Genomic DNA, 20,190 nt, shown 5'->3' on the forward strand with positions numbered 1-20,190 from the left:
AAAAGTCAAAGCCACACCAAAATCCAGTGTAGCTATGTGTAGACTGTAGATTGTAAAAAACTTTAAGTGAAGCCCAATGCCATGCTTTGTTTGCCAACGAGGTCATCGCCATTACACATCCTGTACACCCATTCACCAACTCTTTCCTACGTCGATGATCCAGTAGCATGAATTCCCAATTGCAAAACAACTTTTGTTACACGCAGAACGTGCGGGTGGCATTGACACACACTTTTGGTGTTGACACTGAACGCTCAATAAGTGGACTTTGTACACATAATATAGAGTCGAATTGAAGCACTTCACAAATTTTCAGATGTACTATATGCATGAAAATCTTTCAAACATTTTTTTTTGTATTTTCTGCAAACACTAGTACTATGAGTGGCTCTATTCGTTACAATGGTAACTGTGGAATTATTCATTCGTATCGTCATTGCTGCAATTACATAGTTGCAATATGTTGAATAGCTTCGATTTCTGCTGAAATGCTTTCAAGTGAGAACAACTTGTTTCGTGACGTAATTGACGTAGGTATTTGTTTACGCAAAATGCTTTGTTGTAAACAAATATTATAACATATACGTATAAGACTTAATTCATGCATGACTGCAGCTCTACAGGGTATATGTATATAAGTATGTATGGAAAATGATCGTTGTGACTAAGGAGTCGATTTAGGGATGTCAGTCTGCCTATTCGTCTGTATGTATGGTATATACACGAACTAACAGTATCCAGTATTAGTATATCAGTTTTTGAGATATCGTTCTCTAGTTTTGGACAGCTCCTTATCTCACCTAAAGCTAACAAACTAACTGACTCAACGATCGAAATCAAGTGCATGTATGCACAACTTTTTCATTTGTCGAGTTATCTTAAAGAAATTTGACAGAGATTATTATACAAAGCATCGCTACAATGTCTCAAGAAACTGTTTAAATTGGGTTAATATAACTTATAGCTGTCGTACAACTATACTATCAATGTCACCCTAAAGTTGTTTATACTCTTTTATTTGTCAAAGTTTTTTTTATTAAATTTGGCATAGATTATTGTGCAAGGCATTGCAAATTTATGATCCAAAAAATCGCTTTTAACAAGTATATGTAGTTCTGAAATGTAATGATTACAGTGAGACCTAGCGTGTTGCTTTTTATTGGCCCTCCAGATCAGTTCGCCAAACTTTATCGAGAGTGGCTAGATATTTTTTTTTTTTATTTATTATGACTTCATATCGGATCCCATAGATCACAAGTCGAACTCTGACGTGGGAAGAAGCCGTTGGAGGAGAGGGTTAGGGAGCTTCTTAACGGATGGGTCAGAGCTTGAGTGGAAAGTGGGTGGAGGGGTTAACTGTCAGGAGCTATCTATCAACTTCAGCACCAGACTTCCTGACTATTGCATTGTCAAGCCGAGGTTACAGCTATTAAGTTAACAGCCTTCAGAGAAGCCACTTAGACAGTGGAGCGCGATACTAGCCTTGAGTTTATTAACAGTGTGTTCAGAATTGATCAAGGAGTGCCTAACCTCGCTATCAATAGCATCGAGTGTCTTTGTGATAAAACTGGCTGGAAATTGTAAAGCTAATGACTAAGCAAGGCAAGGCATCCTGGAACAGCTATCGCTAGAATGGGAGCGGGTCGGTCCTCCCGTATTCTCTTGTGTTCTACTACTAGTTAGCTGGGCATCGCGAAATCCTGACCATCTCTGTGCTACCATCTGTACATGCGCTGTCGCAAAAGCTTTTTTGACCAAGATTGATCGCAGGAAATATAGTGATCTCTTTGCCCTCAGGAAGTCTAATCTCTCCCTAGTTGTGGGGCTTTTAAATGGCCATTGTCCTATTGGTGTTCAGGCTGTAAGGTTTGGAATCTTACCAAACGCCATTTGCAGAAGGTGGATAGGAGAAGATGAGATGGAAACAACTCAGCACTTCCTTCTTGACCGTACCGCGCTTGGTAGGTCAAGACTTAAACACTTGTAAGTGCACATCTTCAGACATCCCACCGAGCTGGCGGGAGTTGATAATAAACGCCTATGCAAATTTGTATTGGCTACCAAGCGTTTCGATATAAGGGATTTTAATTATATTTTAAAGTATTTGGACAAAATATTCAATATTTATTATATTTTTCGGATGATAATAAATGCCACTACCATAACAAGAAGCATTTAAAGCCTTTTGAAAATAATTAAAATACTCTTTATAAGATACTGAAACCTAGTGTAATGTAGAACACAGATGCAAGGCAAAAAAAATGTTTTGAAAAGCTTTGGAGGAACATATATTATGTCCACGTGTTGAGTTTATCCCATTCATCAACATTATTCTGAACCTTTTCGAAAAGCCTAAGGTCGAAACTGTTTACACTAATACCGCCAGAGGATATGTAGCAATATATAATATCACAATGCAAATAATCCCACTGTCTTCATTCGTCCGTTGAGACAACCACCACATTTATTTAATTTTCTGTAATCAAGTTCAAGTCGACAGGACGATTAGCAATAAAATACCAACCACTTAAGTACTTTCAAATATACATTGAAATGTAGAGCTTGTGCTATGGGAGACACTGAAAAGAGCAAGTAAAAGAGTGAAGACATTTTAAGTACAAATTAAAATCCAGACATGCACATTTGACCTTTTTAACCTAATATAATGTAAAACAAGTAAGGAAGGGCTAAGTTCGGGTGTCACCGAACATTTTATACTCTCGCATGATAAAGTGATAATCGAGATTTCATTATACGTCATTTACATATTTTTCAAATACCGTATTTTTGTAAAGTTTTATTCCGCTATCATCATTGGTTCCTAATGTATGTACTCGTATTATACAGAAAAGGCATCAGATGGAATTCAAAATATTGTTATATTGGAAGAAGGCGTGGTTGTGAACCGATTTCACCCATATTTCGTCCGTGTCATCAGGGTGTTAAGAAAATATTATATACCGAATTTCATTGAAATCGGTGTAGTAGTTCCTGAGATATGGTTTTTGGTCCATAAGTGGGCGAGGCCACGCCCATTTTCAATTTTTAAAAAAAGCCTGGGTGCAGCTTCCTTCTGCAATTTCTTCCGTAAAATTTTGTGTTTCTGACGTTTTTTGTTAGTCCGTTAACGCACTTTTAGTGATTTTCAACATAATCTTTGTATGGGAGGTGGGCGTGGTTATTATCCGATTTCTTTCATTTTTGAACTGTATGTGGAAATGCCTGAAGGAAACGACTCTGTAGAGTTTGGTTGACATAGCTATAGTAGTTTCCGAGATATGTACAAAAAACTTAGTAGGGGCGGGGCCACGCCCACTTTTCCAAAAAAATTACGTCCAAATATGCCCCTTCCTAATGCGATCCTTTGTGCCAAATTTTACTTTAATATCTTTCTTTATGGCTTAGTTATGACACTTTATAGGTTTTCGGTTTCCGCCATTTTGTGGGCGTGGCAGTTGGCCGATTTTGCCCATCTTCGAACTTAACCTTCTTATGGAGCCAAGCAATACGTGTACCAAGTTTCATCATGATATCTCAATTTTTACTCAAGTTACAGCTTGCACGGACGGACGGACAGACGGACGGACGGACAGACAGACATCCGGATTTCAACTCTACTCGTCACCCTGATCACTTTGGTATATATAACCCTATATCTGACTCTTTTAGTTTTATGACTTACAAACAACCGTTATGTGAACAAAACTATAATACTCTCCTTAGCAACTTTGTTGCGAGAGTATAAAAAAAAACATGAAAAGAAGAAAATATGCAAAAATTTATTTAGGTAAAATATCCCACACTCGCAGAAATAAAATGGATAAAGCATGTCGGCGCTTATATTCACCACAACAATAATAGCTGCTAAAAAACCGTAATCAAAGTACATGCTGATTTTAATGCATTTTTTATGTATATTAGACAACTAGTTTTTGTATTGACTCATGTAGACTTAAAGGGTAGTCAAATGTGGCGCCGGTAGCGAGTGTCGGTTGTACTCAAATGGCACTCAAATCGATGAATTGAAAACATTTAAAAGATATGTTCAATATAAATGACGCATGAACTGTTAAAAAACAATAACAATAAAATATAAAACCGCTTACCTGCCTTTACTGGGGTTTCACAGCAACAAAAAGCGGGAAATTTCCACTAGTGGGCGACGGAGCGTATGAGCAACGTTAGTAGAATTTTTACAGCATGCATTTAAATGCTATTTCACGATATCGATTTATAGCTTTAGAGATTAATAAATTTATATTGATTGTTTTGCGTGGAATAACATTTAATTCTGTGAAATGACTACCTGCAAATGGTAAAACAAGCATTTATTGGAATTTATTTGTATTTACATATGCATAAGTAATATTAATATATTTGAAACTCATGTCTAAAACAAATATTTTAGAAATATTGTAAAAGGTTTATTGGAATGCAGCATATGAAGGCTAAAAACAACAATAAAAATGAACTTCAATTTCACCGGAGCTATGAAAATGCTTCACAAATACAAAAGATTCCATACAAAAATTTTATTTTGATGCCAAGTTTTGTGAAGATATTTCTACAAGTAAAGAAGTCTTCACAAAGACACAAAGACCTCATGCTATATTGTTGATCGAAAATTATATCGTTACTTTAAACCATGTCAATTTTTCTGATAATACCACGTCAAACAAAAGTTTTTGCCCTAAAAGAACATTATTTTCTCCAATCAGTTTGTATAGTGATTTTGGGTCACTAAGAAATCGCCGGTTCCGACAAAGGGTAGTTTCATGGTGAGAAAACAGAGGTGTGCAAAATCCATAACTAAGGAGTGTAAATACAGACGGATAGGCAAACATGACTAATCGCCGCTGCTCGAAAAACTGTTAATATATATGTACATTTTGAAGAGTATCGGAAGTTTTCTTCCAAGTGTCACAAACTTCATGGCACTGCCTGCCTGTGCACATAATGAGTTAAGATTTGATTTTGAAACGGTGCATGTATAATCCTTTTTGATAGTATGGATTAAATGCAAACCGGTAATTGGAAATTATTATATTATTAATAAAAACAAAATAAAAATTATGAGACAAAGAAGGACTCCAATATCTAAATATTAAATTACTTTTTGACCAAGACGACTTCCAGTAGAGTAATTGCCTGAGTTCTTGACCACTAAACCCAAAAAGATGATTCCTTACCCTCGTGGAGAAACCCTAAACCCGATTTTGGCAACTATAGAAATTCTCTTGATGATTAACGTCCAAGAGAAGCTCTAGCCTGTAGTTGCAAATATTACCACTAATATAACACTTCAATGAGTAGCTCGCCCCTTATCATCAAAACCGGACCCGACTGATGTTCTTTCTAAGCAGTTTAAAACCAGCTATTTGGAACTCGTAGCAATTTGTCTAAGGAAAAAAAAATCGGGATACTGATCTTAAAGAAGATACTTGAGATGAAATGGAGTAGTTCTAAAGCCAAGTTTAAATTTTTAAATTTCCTTGGTAATTTTCGTTTCATTGCTCAGGAAAACAGCATCGAGTAACGTTACCCAGTAACTCAAGGAAAGTTCTGCAAGTAAAGGCATGTAAAATAAATTGTTTTATGAGTCCGAGACAATCAAAAAATGTTGCAGCAGATGAAAATTCCATTAATTTTATTAAGAGAAAACTAAGCAGAAAGTTTATTTTCCGCATGTTTCGACCATACAACTAAACAGCAATTGAACAATTTCTTCCCAATTTTATTTTTCAGGTCCACAATTGCTCAGTCCAGCATAAAATCGTCAGCACAACTGAAATGATTAATGACTCCGCAAATTGTATACGTCAATGATATGAATTTTTCATTGCGTAGTAAATTTTATAACAAATGCTGACAATTTGAGAGCATATTGAGGAGGAGAAGACTCACATAAACGCTTGTCACAGTTACAACATGGAAAATGGCGTGTGATGATTTCAACTATTTCGGCGTGAACCTTAATGTCAAAGGCCATTCATTTTGGCCAACAAATATACGAACCCATTCGCATTACAATTATAGTGACAACAATGACAGCCCTTCGGCCCACATCATGCTGTTTTTGACTGTTGAACGTTCATCGTTAAGTGAAAATATGTAAATATGTATAATGGGAAAATTATTTTAAATTATTCAGCAAAATCATCACAGATGTCACAATCAATAAATATCTAAAGAGCACTTAACAGCTGTTTGCTGGACCAAACGTCATTTGACCCGCGTTGGTCCTCAGGCAGCGACCGTTTTGCAGCGACATTTCTGTCGCTATTCATTTGTAATTTATTTAAATGCCACGAGCTGTTTTCAGGAAAACTTAAATGTCATTTGTAAACCTTTCAGATTAGTTATGGCAGCCATGACATTACAAGCCATTCCATAAGTACATACTGTTTGCAAAGCTCGCTGAAGCGTTTGTAAAATATTTTATTACGTTCACAGCGCCGAAAGGACAAAATATAAGAAAAGGTTAACCGTTTGCTTTGTTTCACATAGTGCTTAAGAAATATGTAACCAAGCGTAGTTAATAATAAGTTTACATACTCAGGGTTGTAGACTACTATTCATAAATTAAACTATATGCCTCATTTGATTTTATGTCAGGTATAATAGTATAGTGGAAATGGAGTAATTACTGATTTGCTTTTGTACTATTAATACTTGTATATGAGTACCTTTTGCCCACTTGTACTCTTATACGACTATTAGGAGTGCCCATGTAGGTAAGGATTAAGTTATTCAATATGAACAGACTTCAAAGTGAGCATCGCACGTTACATATGTTGAGCAACACTAAAAGTAGAAGTATTTGCCATCTTATAAATTTATTGTACAGGTACAAGTCATAAACTCACTTGCTTTCAATACTAAATGTTTGGGTAAGAGATGGCATACCTCGGTGGCACTAGTTTTGCAAAGTTTTCTTCTGATGTATTCATAAATGTACATTTTAATATTCTTTTATATGGAAAGATGACATGATCACCTAAGTATATATATATAGTAGTTCGATTAAACCTATTTTCACACTGTAACATAAAAATATCAATGTAGTGGTTGTAGTTAGATGAGCATTTAGTTCCTGAGTTAAAATTTAATATCTCTGAAGTACATATAATAATTTACTGAATTATCGAATTTTGAGTATTTTACTCAGTAACCGATATATAGTGGAAGTGGTTAATACACGATTTCATCTAATGTCAGAGTGTATAAGGAGCAGCAAGAAAGGCTACCGGTCACTAAATTAAGTTGATTTAGCATCAGTGGTGTTAGAGATATATTCTAAACTCATTTTGATACCCTGTACTAAATTATAATGTTTTATCCACATTTGGGCTTAGTTATAGAGCTAAACACCTTCTCAAAGTGACAAGAAACATGTGTGTCAATATATTTAAATTCTTACTCAAGATATCGCTTGCACGCACAGCCAGTGAGACACACAGAGAGAATAAGAGGATTCCATCTAATGGAAAAGTGATGAAGATTGATAAGAAATAATGATATCTGACTATAATCTCTACCTACATATCGAAAATCGACTGGAATGAGCCTAGCTTTGCCCAAGTAGTTTAATATTTTTCTCTTCCTTCTGCATCGAAGCGGAGCTCAGTCAGTATATTAAAAAAATCAGTTCGGTATGTGAGGCTTGAAAAGCTATGTTTTTGACAATTTTTAGACTAGAGATTGCATACCCTAAAGCCACTATTCTTGTAAAGATTTATCAGAATATAAGTATTTATTGGTGCTTGATTTGTATAGAGGAAAGTAAAGGAATTACATGGAATTTAAAATTGTGAAATATTGGAAATAAACGTGATTATTTTATAATGATATTATTAGGTCTATAATATTGCTTCCGCCGTTTTCCAATAGATGTCTCTAGGGTCAAGCACTGGTCGATTAAATCGTTTTATATCGATCTTGGACATTTGTGTCAACATTAATCCAACAAAATATTTGTAGAGATCTATTTGCAGCCTAAACTTATTCTCAACTGAAAATGTCACTTTTTGAGCCAAATTCTCGACATTTGCGGGAAATTTTGCTTTTCTTTTTTCCAAGAAAAGTGCGGCCGAAGACCCGTCCACGCTTTACTGAGGCTGATACTTACATAGATAATACTATTTCTACTACTACCATCTATATATATGATTTCTATTAGGTATTAAAAAAATATAGAATTTTTGCAAAGCGACTTGGGTTAGTTTACAAAAAAAAGGATCATAAAGCATTTCGTGTGTTAATTAAGCATTGCTTTTTGAGGGAATAAGGGAAAACACTTTTGGACCGTTTTTATACAATAAAGCCTTAAATTTACAAAAGTTATGGACCTAATAAAATGTGGCTTAGGTTCATCTGTCTGCACATACACGAACTACTCCTTTAACTTTTGAGTTATCGATCTGAAATTTTACACACGTCCATTTCTCCTCAAGAAACTGCTCATTTATTTGTTATTTGAACCTTTGACATCGGACCACTATAGCATATTGATGTCACACAAACTGAGAGATAGGAATGAATGTTTATTTCTGTTGAAGTTTTAAAACCAAGATAATAATTATTTACCTGCCTTTCCACTTCCTTCCTAGAAACTTCTTTGGAAGTCGTCTACAAATTACTATTCTTTTAATTATGAATTATATCAAATTTGCCATCGCAAAGAATGCCGTCTCTCCACATAAACCATACAAGGTTTTTGCAGGAATAGAAACCGTACTATGAGTGCGACATTCACCACTTTTCGGAACAAATCATACATATCAAAAACTTCCTCATCAAATTCCATATACAATGTTTCCTTGTCGTCCTATTAGCATAGTTTAAAAATGGTTGAAATTGACCCCCTAACATGTTTAATTTCAAGCTGCTTATGCCACACTCTAAGCCGTCTTTATGAGAGTATCAACAAAATCAAGCAATGAAGCCGCCTCCCACTAACAAAAATGAGCAAAGAATAATCGTTCCTTGGTATGCAGGTATTATTATAATCGCTTGGCGTATTTCTCTATTGCATGCAAGTTACTTCTGGAACGGTATAAAATACACATAAGCCCATGTCATAATCTTTTTATTATGTAGTAATAAAGCGACTTAAAATTTCAATAAAGTTTTGTAGCGTTAAAACTTTTACAAAGGCGATTTGCAGCGCCAAGGTAACTAAATGCTCGTTTGTATACTCGCAGGACTTGCATACAAATTATATATGCTCTTAACAAACAGACAAACATATGTGACAGTCAATTTTCAATATAGTATGCCATAAAATTATACAACTTTGGAATCCCGCAAGTATTCAAATTTATACATACGAGTACACAGGCAAAATGCTATCAACAAGTGATTCATCAAAATCCCAACGGGGCTTCATTATTCACTTCATATTCTACAGCTCATGGAATTTTTAAGGAGACACCTGCCAAAAGTCAAAATCAAATTGCCTCCATAATATTCGAACGAATAGCACGCAAGTCAAATGGCAAGCCACTGTCTGTGTATGCTATGTAAAAACATATGTATACCGTGAATGTGTATAAAAAGCCTTAAATATGTATGTACTTGCTATATAGTAAAAGCTGGTATGAGGATAATGAAAGCGACTTTGATACAACCAATTCTTGAAGAATGTCGATGAACATACAAAGGAAATTTCTACAGTGTAAACGAGTACATAATAAGAAGAAAGCAAGTATAGAAATATTAGGGTGGCCCCAAATATAATATATAACCAATAGAGTGTAAGCTGCCCTCAAGTGTGGTGAGTTTGATCACTTAAATTATTTCAAACTCATAAAATCTCAAAGCGAGAATAGATTTCTATTTATACTAATATACGCAGGACTAACAAAGTTTTTTCTACTAAGACGTGTGATTTCCAAGTATCTTCGTCGATTTTAAAGCCGCTTCGGCAGCACAGGAAGGCACTGCCTCTATGCTGCTATGTCTGAACTTGGTATCTCCACAAAGCTAATACGGCTGGGTAAGCTGACGTTGATCAATACTAAAAGCTCCGTTAAGATCGGGAAAGACCTCTTTAAGCTGTTTAATCCCGAGCGACGTTTCAGGCAAGGAGACTCGCTATCGCGGAACTCATTCCATATATTTCTGGAGAAAATAATACGAACTCCAGAGCAAAACAGGCCCACAACAAGCGCGCCTATAGTTCTGATTTCTCCAGACTAGATAAGAAAGCGAAGCAAATGGGTCTGGTAGTGAACGAGGGCAAGACAAAATATCTCCTGTCATCAAACAAACAGTCGTCGCTCTCGCCACTACTGTTGACAATAACATCGAAGGCGTAGATAAGTTCGTCTATCTTTTAACCAACACCAACATCTACAATAATATTAGCCTTGAAATACAACTCAGAACTACTCTTGCCAACAGGTGTTACTTTGGACTCAGTAGGCAATTGAGAAGTAAAGTCCTCTCTCGACGAACAAAAACTAAAATATATGAGTCCCGCATTATTTCCGTCCTGCTATGTATGACAATGATATCATCTGATGAGCCGGCCTTAGGAGTGTTCGAGGGAAAGGTTTTACTGAACAAGAGGAAGAGAAAAAGTTCCACTCCGTTGGAGAAATCAGGTGGAGAAGGACCTGACTGCACTTATTATCTCAGATTGGCGCCAAATAGCGAAAGGGCGACTGTAACCCCGTAAGGTTGTCTAAGCTAGTAAGGAAGAAGGATTAACGGCGTCTCAATAATGTCGTATTATTGCAGTGTAATAACTCCAAATGCGAAGATTGTATTTATTAACGTACCCATACAACCAAAAGTGAGCTTCATTGCTAAACAAAATTTTCTTATGAAAATCGAAATCTTTGGTCATATCGTTTTGGGCCCATTCACCGAACATGCGAGGCGCTTACTGGTCTTTCAAGTTGAATTTCGTCAGCCCGCAAACCAAGATCCTTCCTCAGTATCTTACAAAACGTGGATGATCACAGCGCCAGTTGTTGCTCGCGGTGGGGGATGGACTAATTCGAATTACCAACTCTGCTGAAAGATTATACCGACCGAATATTGTACGAACTGAATTACTATTTCAGTACAAAATTTGCATGAATTGCAAACGTTGTTCCGAAGTAGATCAGTTCATTATGAATCAAGTGACAACCGTCAAAAAGACCAACTCCGAAAAATGTCTAAAAAATCATCCATTATAATGATTTGAAAAAATGCATTATATGCGCTTTTCCAAAACACTTCACTACTTTGAAGCTTCTCAAACTATGGAAATGTAGCAAAAATTTAACTCCCATCGAATTTAACATCCCATAATCCACATTAAAAAGTTATAAAAGAAGGTTGAATTTCTAAAAATTATTTTTTAAAGTAATTTGTTTTGATAGTATCAGCGCTTTGTACTCTTATCCTGTACAACAATATTAAAAAATACACCAAATGACCCATATATTTCAGATATTACACCAGGCTCTTTGGTTGATACGAAACCGTGAGACTAATATTTTGAAGGTTTTGCATCGAACTTTATAGTATGTGATTGACGACGTGGCAATGGAATCATACAGTTCCCACACTACCAGGCATTTAGAGCAGGACTATGTACGTGATATGGATACAGGCATTTGAAAACCTTAAATAATATTTGAGAAAGGTTTAACTCAACCGCAATTCATAAATTAATGAGCCACGCATTGTAGTTTCCAATTGGAATGAATGACAGCGGTCGACAAACTGAAATAAGCGCGTCAAATTTTGACATTTTCCCATACCCTCTACATATATTCGATTTATTTTGCACGTTAAAATGGAGTACACGTGCGATTGACACATGAATTTTAATAAATAATCACATACTTAAATAAATTTTATTTTCATTTGTATCCATTTCTGTACCTTTACGCTTTTCCTCATCTTATAACTACAAAACTTAGCGTACTGTGAAAAAATTGTGACGAGTAAACACTTTTAGAAATATTAGAATTATAAATATTGCGTGTATCAAATCAACTACATTGTGTGACACCCTTCCAGTTGTAAGCGAGTACTAAAAGAACACCTACTAAAGAAAAAAAAAAACAAAAACAAGAAAAAACGTTAACTTTTGCGTCACCAATAAAAGAGAGCACTTCAAAAATTAAGAAGTTTCCATGCGAGAATTTGATTTTGTTCATTCAGTTTGTAAAGCTGCTTTGGCATATACATACTTATATACATTGTGGTCCGATCTTAAAAGTTTATGCGCATATAACGGGTAATCCAAGTAAAGGTACTATTCTCAATAGCCTTCATTCTTCTTCCCATGCAACATCGTTTCGCTCTATGGGCTCTCGAAAAGTTCAATAAGATCCGACGTTTTCGTGCCAAATTTTGTACAGCGATGAGGCACATTTCTGGCTCAGTGGGTGTGTTAACTAGCAAAATTGTGGAAAAGCAGCCTGAAAAGATTCAGGAGCTTTTGGTGGACTATTTGATGCCTGAAATTGAAGCATATGACCTTGGCGACATTTGGTTCAACAAGATGGGTCCACTTCCCACATATCGCATCAATCAATGGATTTATTGAGAGAACACTTCGGTGAGCAGTTAATTTCATGTTTTGGATAGGTCGATTGGCCACCAAGATCGTATGATATCACACCGTCAGACTTTTTCCTGTGTGAATATGTAGAGACTGAAGTCTTTACGAATAATTCCGCATCGATTGAGGCTTTGGAGCAAAATATCACACATCATCGTTAATTGGATTCAACTGATGGACCATGTGAGACATAGCCGCGACCAACATTTGAAAGAGATAACCTTCAAAAAAAAAATACCAAAGAATGTTCTTTCGTATGATAATTAACATTCCCCATTAAAAGTTTCGTGAATTAACACGTTTCCTAGTTTTTTAAAGCCAATTTTTATTCATTTAATTTTATACGATCTTAAGTTTTTGTAATTAACACACATTTGCAAAATAATGACCAATAAGAAACCTCGAAATGGAAAATCACTCTTTTAGTAGGACAATAATATCAAGGACAAGAAATAGCATAGAAATGCTTTCCATACAAGAACTTAATTCTGAAGATACACTTTTTATGACAGTGATTCCAATAACGGCGATTTCGACAAATGAGCAGCTCTTCGTATCAAAAAGACGTATTAAAAATTTCAGATCAATATCTTAAAAACTGAGGAGCTACATAATTTGTATATATACAGACGGACCTGAGCAAGTCAATTCAGCTCATCACTCTGATAATTTATATGTTTTTTTGATGGGGTATCCGATGTTTCCTTATGGGTACTACAACAACTTCTTCGTAAACTTAATTAACCAATTTTGAGTATAAAAAGTGCAGATAATTCTACAAATTGCCGGAAACGGTTGAAAGTTCCGATGGCATGTAAAATGTTTGTTAGTTCAAAATACAATAGCTTTGAAACCGTCTATGATAAAATATTTTACATCTTGGTTTCTTGTAGAAAATTTGATTTAGGTTCACCCTAACAAATCCGATTTATTACCTTCGCAAGCGTTTACGTTAAAATAATCAGAAAAATAAATAGCTCCTTTTCTTTCCACAAATCATTTTGCACTGTTTGGTTTCATTCGCATCTTTACTTTCAACTGATTGCGTGACTAATAAATCCTGACAAAATGTCAAGATATTCTCTTCGTCATGGTTGAAGTAAAAGTTGTGTGATGGAAAATTACACATTATGTTCAAAATGTTGCCATTTAACTACAACATAGCGGCACATCTAATAAAGCGGAAGTTATACTTTTTAAAAATACTGTCTTTTAATGTTCTGTTATATTTATTATTATAAAGGATGCTTCGTGATTTCGATTTACAACAGAAAAAAAATTTATAATGTATACCAAAATTTAGAATTAAGGTTTGGAATTATATATTTTGAGTTATAGTAAATTAAGGATTATAACGGGTGTTTTTTAAACGTTTTTTTTTCAATGAGGCAATGCTTTTTTGAAATTGGCAGCTTTGTGACAGCTAGATTTCTTGATTTATAGTCAGTTTACTTTGTGATTTTTGTATAATAAACAGATTTGTTAAGAAACAACGTTCGATGCATGGCCACCGTAATAACAAACTCATATCTTTATTTGTTTTTTCTAAAAACACAGTCCTTACTTAATTTATATGACGTGCATATATTTGGTACCAAATAAAATGCAAAATTTAAAATACAATCCTGCTACAGCTCTTCCTTTAATACGTCTTCAAATGTATGTCTACTCACACTGGCGTGGCATGCAATATGAGAGATGTGCGTTAAAGGCAATCTTGTAGCTGTCACATAATATCACTGGTGATACATCAAATTTAAAAATAATAAATTATAAGGTTGCTCAAATATTTATACCAACAACTCTGCTCACACACCAAAACATCCGCAGAATCGAAGTGTCAGTTTAGTCGAAGGCGCATGGAAGCGAAGATGATATTAATGTTAGAAAAATAAATAAAAAACAGTAGTAAAGCCGAAAAATAAATACGATACAAGAAGAACAAAACAACAAAATGTAAGCGACTGAGTGACGTTTCTTGCGCGAGATGTCTTTAAATTTGCAAAAGTAATACGAGTATGTGTTATGCAAACCTCTTATCAGATATTTTTGTTGTTTATTTAAGTACTTTTTGCTTTTTCTTGTGAGTTGTTAATACTCTGTCTTATATACTTATTTCTATGTATTACACACACTCGCACGTATGTTATGTGTGTATTTATGATTGCTTAAGCACTGAGAAGAAGTCAGTAATACAATAACATAGAAAGTAATTATTCGCATTAAATTTCTATTCGAAATTTTACATTATTTTATATACAGTATATAATCATTAAAACAACAGTGAAATATAATATTCACCTTGGATGACTCGTAGATTCCTACTTTTCAAAAACATGCACAAGTCTAAGCTAGTCGTATGATTTGAAAGTGGCAGGTCAGGCTGCTTAAATTAGCGCATACTCAAATTATAAGATTGATAAGTCTGAAGTCCTTTTTATACTCTCGCAACAAAGTTGCTAAGGAGAGTATTATAGTTTTGTTCACATAACGGTTGTTTGTAAGTCCTAAAACTGAAAGAGTCAGGCATAGGGTTATATATACAAAAGTGATCAAGGTGACGAGTAGAGTTGAAATCCGGATGTCTGTCTGTCTGTCCGTCCGTCTGTCCGTCCGACCGTGCAAACTGTAACAAATAAAAATTGAGATATCATGATGAAACTTGGTACACGTATTTCTTGGCTCCATAAGAAGGTTAAGTTCGAAGATGGGCAAAATCGGCCAACTGCCACGCCCACAAAATGGCCAAAACCGAAAACCTATAAAGTGTCATAAATAAAGATATTAAAGTGAAATTTGGCACAAAGGATCGCATTAGAGAGGGGCATATTTGGACGTATTTTTTTTGGAAAAGTGGGCGTGGCCCCGCCCCACTAAGTTTTTTGTACATATCTCGGAAACTACAACCAAACTCTATAGAGTCGTTTCCTTCAGGCATTTCCATATACAGTTCAAAAATGGAAGAAATCGGATAATAACCACGCCCACTTCCCATACAAAGGTTATGTTGAAAATCATTAAAAGTGCGTTAACCGACAAAAAAAACGTCAGAAACACTAAATTTTACGGAAGAAATGGCAGAAGGAAGCTGCCCCAAAGCTTTTTTTAAAAATTGAAAATGGGAGTGGCGTCGCCCACTTATGGACCAAAAACCATATCTCAGGAACTACTAGACCGATTTCAATGAAATTCGGTATATAATATTTTCTTAACACCCTGATAACATGTACGAAATATGGGTGAAATCGGTTCACAACCACGCCTTCTTCCAATATAACGCTATTTTGAATTCCATCTGATGCCTTATAATAATCTGTATAATATATACATTAGGAACCAATGATAATAGCGGAATAAAACTTTACAACAATACGGTATTTGAAAATTTGTAAATGACGGATAATAAAATCTCGATTATCAATTTATCATGCGAGAGTATAAAATGTTCGGTGGCACCCGAACTTAGCCCTTCCTTACTTGTTAATGGTTAATCTCAATTTCCGTCAAAACTACGATTTCTATAGACAAAATTTTTACGCCAAACTATAAGTTATAAGAGGATCTATAACTTTTGTATTAGCACTTTTTTCAGCTAACCTCAAAATTTATGTGAAAACATGAAATATCCAAGTATTCGGCTGTTATATTTTTTTTTTTCTGATACAAAAAAAACACCTTCACAGAATTTGGTGTAAACTTACGCATACATCTAGAGATGGGTATTAGTATAAACGTTGTAGATCCCTTCGTTACCTACTACTTTGCCTTGCAACTTTTTCATGTGGGACTCGAAATTCACTTCTGGTATACAAATGAAGAACCAATGTTTGAGATAAAACTTTGTCCGAATAGTACACTTAAGTATATGGGGTTAAAAGCAACCTTTTTTCAAAAATGTTTTTCTTATATAAAAATTAAATATTTTATTATATTTTTTTGTTTAGTTTAAACCTTAACTTAGAATTTACACGAAGAGAACAAACTGAAAATTGCATTTTTGACAGATTTTTTTTCAAAAAAAAATAAAATTCAGTGAAAATTTCGCGACATTTTTTTTCAAAAAGTTGTAATCGAAAAAAAATCTTTCATCCAGGTCTTTATGTATCTGTATCTCAAAGACCTGTGTAAAATTTTATAAAGATCGGTAGAGTAGTTTCGAGAAATCTTGCCAGCCGACTTCAATAACACAGTTTCGAGAAAAACTTGTTTAAAGACGGCGCACTTAGCCTAGCTAGTCCAAAGCGCACAAGTTCTCAAGGCTATATCTCCGAAACTATTACTCGGATCGACTTAAAATTTAGGACAATATTCTAACAGGTGGCGCTAAAAATATCTTCCGATGTTTTTTTTTGGAAAATTAAAAACTTTTTTAAAAAATTAAAAACTTTGATTCTGCTTGTGGATGATTTTTATTTGGTCTTTTAAATTTTTTTCCATCAAGTCGAGAATATGATATCATGTAAATGGCCGCCGCCACAGTTGATTGTCATTTGAGCCCTTTTTATGGCATTTTCCATCATATTGGCCAGAACTTCCGGCGATAGGTCCTCACATTCTTGACGGATATTGTGTTTAAGAGCTGCAAGAGTCTGAGGCTTGGTAACATAAGCCCGCGACTTCAAAAAGCCCCACAAAAAGAAGTCTGGAGCGGTCAAATCAGGCGATCTTGCTGGCCAGTGCAAATCACCGAAACGGGAGATTAGGCGCCCGGGAAATGCATCCTTCAGCATATTGGTTGTCGCACGCAGTGTAGCGTACCATTGTTAATTTACGTGTATTTCGCATGTGTTTACTACGCAAATGTCAAAACAGATCTGACATTAGAGGTCAATTGCAAAATTTATAGCATCTTCTGATCATGTTCTGACTGTTGCGCCACCCGTTAAAAGTGTTTTTTGAAACCTATACACCCATGTAACCGCTTAAATTAGGACATCTTAAAATGAAAACTCCTCAAAATCAAACTATTACTGTTCAGTTCCCACATCGAACATTTAAACGAAAATTTCGGACAATCTGTGAAATATTTTATTAAAAATCGAAGTAAATGAGTAAATAATGACAATGTATCTTTGTGCATAAAATGGATAAAATCAGGTCATAACTTGCTCTACCCCCTAAATAGTAATATGAAAATTTTCGAATATCCGGCTGACTTCTCTCCATATATATTTGTGATAGTATGTGAGGTATGTATGTATCTTAATGAAACCCAAAGGGCATATTATTAATATGTGGAATGTTAGTAGTACTTGGTATTGCGGTAAAAAGATAAAATCGGGTGAATATATCCCTTAATTAGCCTTATACCATATATAGGAACTATCCCCACAACCATATACTATATTACATGATCATAGATTTTTGTTCTTCTAACAAGCCTTATGATGTTCAAATTAATGCAATTACCCCGTCCCTTTCTCAGCCCCAATATGGCATATATACTGAGTTCCAACTTTTCATTTGACCCACCACCGTACAGGCTAGTCAAAATTACCAATCAACTGAATATTCTTAACATAAAAACTTCAATACTCCATATATAAAATATAGCTTCTTCGATTGAGTTTACATACTATATATCACATAGTTCTTATGTAAGGAGGATTTTAATATGACGCGATTAAAATGTCTTAATAAAATTAAGTCAATACAGGACCTTCAATATAAGTTAATAAGATACTAAATTTGATTGTTATTCATTCACGATTTCGTCGAATAATAAATGGTGATTTCTTTCACAACATTTGTCAGCACCGATAACTATTTCACCGGCAATATTTTGAAGGTTTAGCTCTTGCACGGGTATGCTGTGAAAACTGTTAGACTGTATATTATCGCATTATTTATTTTCTAGAAGTCCAAAAAGTTTAAACGTACATTTTACCAACTGAGTGAAATTGACGCGGACTGGTCCACTTACTACAATACAATTTGACCATCTTGAGCGCCTACGTGAAATAATTCGTCGAAAGCGACTGTTTTTATAAGCAAAAAATCCACGGAGTTTTCATTATTACATTACTGGGACTAATTTTTTCGCTAAACTCGAACCGAGAGTCATCGTTTCTGTTTCCAAAACGAAAAAGCCGCTTTGCAGAACTCGCCATGAAGCCATTGAAGCCCTTGAGAGTTATTCGGTGACCATTGGCATACTTGTATTGGCTCAAAACGTATTTAGTACCATTTAGTACTTTACTTAAACTATCTTCCATATCTAAATAAAATTATTCCAATTTGGTTAAATGAGCTAAGTTTCCCTCTCGTATATATACATACTTACGTCATTGAAGCCGACATTACCGACAATAACAATAATTTCGATAGTAAATAAAATTTTACTTTCACACTACACAAGCATTTTAATTATTTAAAATAATGAAGTTATTAGTGCTACACTAATGTTTAGGTATCGTATTGCCTATCAAAGTTCAAATAAAGTGACGTCTGCTAACCAATAAATTGGGTATACATTTGTCCACAATTGTGTCCACATAAAAAGTTTATTCAAAGTGCTAGGATTTCCCGCCGCAACTTGCCTGTCTCTTCTATAATTTAGACTTGCCCAAGGCTATCTTATTGGCTAAGCTTCAATATTATTTTAAACAGCCAAACATTTTCAGCATGAAAACACATTTGCCGGCGGTGACAGAGTTAATTGAATTTTTTTTTCCCAAAAAAAACACTTTTATTTTTTTTTTAACAGCGATTATATTACACACAGACATTGGTTCTACTTTGTTGGGCAAACGACTAAATTGTCAGGTAATGAGATTTGGTTTACCGTTATTAAATGAAATTTAAAAGAGAAACCCACGTAAGCTGAAAAAATAATTCGATTCTTGCTGTCTATCCCGGCGGCTGAGGAAGGTCGGCTTTCACGCACACCAAAATAAAACTGACCGCTTTTCACTATCTAACAAAACGCAGGAACGCAAGCCATTTCCTAAAATTTATTCTATCAATTAAAGCAAATCAAAACGCAACCGCAGGCCACAGAGCTTTGTCTTTTTTTTTTGTTTGAGGTCTATCGCCAATAAGGCTAACGAAATATCGTTGGCAGGATAAGCCTTTGAAATACCAACAAGGCAGGACGAACAACAACAACAAAACCGTTATTGAATTTCTACGACGGCTGTCGGCAAGTTCGGAAAATCGAAAAAATATTGCATTTGTTCTATTTGAAATGGGTAGTGAGCAAGTTTAAATGTATTTCATTGTCAAACGTAATTTACACGAATCCTTCCAAAGGCATACAAATTAACACAACAATATGCAGCAGGCGTATGTGTGTTTGCAGATGTAGTCAGTGTATTCATTAGCCTTTGCTGTCAATAAACTTCTGCATTATTTTTCGGTCTTTGTTGGTTTTGAATTTCCATTTTGCGCTTTTCGTTAATGGTTTCTTACAGAATTCACAAAGAAAACCAGATAAGGACATATACAGGGTTTGTCCGGAAAGTAACAGGACTGATTTTCTTCCGCCGCCACTGTACTTCGGAGCGTGAATTCGGTAGAAGGCATTCCTAGCTAAAGAACGAGCGGCTGGTTAGTCAGGACAAACATTTTCGCTCGATATGTTTCTGAGAGTGGTGCAAGCTGAAAATACAGCGTTCGTTAGA

At 35.0% G+C, this 20,190-nt stretch overlaps 1 protein-coding gene across 4 annotated transcripts in view; it reads right to left on the minus strand.

Annotated features, from left to right (window-relative positions):
- Positions 1-20,190, minus strand: part of LOC126753162 (RYamide receptor) — a 361,468-nt gene that overhangs the window by 305,697 nt on the left and 35,581 nt on the right. For all 4 annotated transcript variants that reach the window (XM_050464402.1, XM_050464426.1, XM_050464418.1 and 1 more), the window contains exon 2: positions 4,107-4,306. The gene's annotated coding sequence lies outside the window, so the exon portion shown is untranslated. The remainder of the gene's footprint in view (positions 1-4,106; positions 4,307-20,190) is intronic.

This window comes from Bactrocera neohumeralis, chromosome 2 (genome assembly GCF_024586455.1).
Source record: "Bactrocera neohumeralis isolate Rockhampton chromosome 2, APGP_CSIRO_Bneo_wtdbg2-racon-allhic-juicebox.fasta_v2, whole genome shotgun sequence".
Classification (NCBI taxonomy): Eukaryota; Metazoa; Arthropoda; class Insecta; order Diptera; family Tephritidae; genus Bactrocera; species Bactrocera neohumeralis.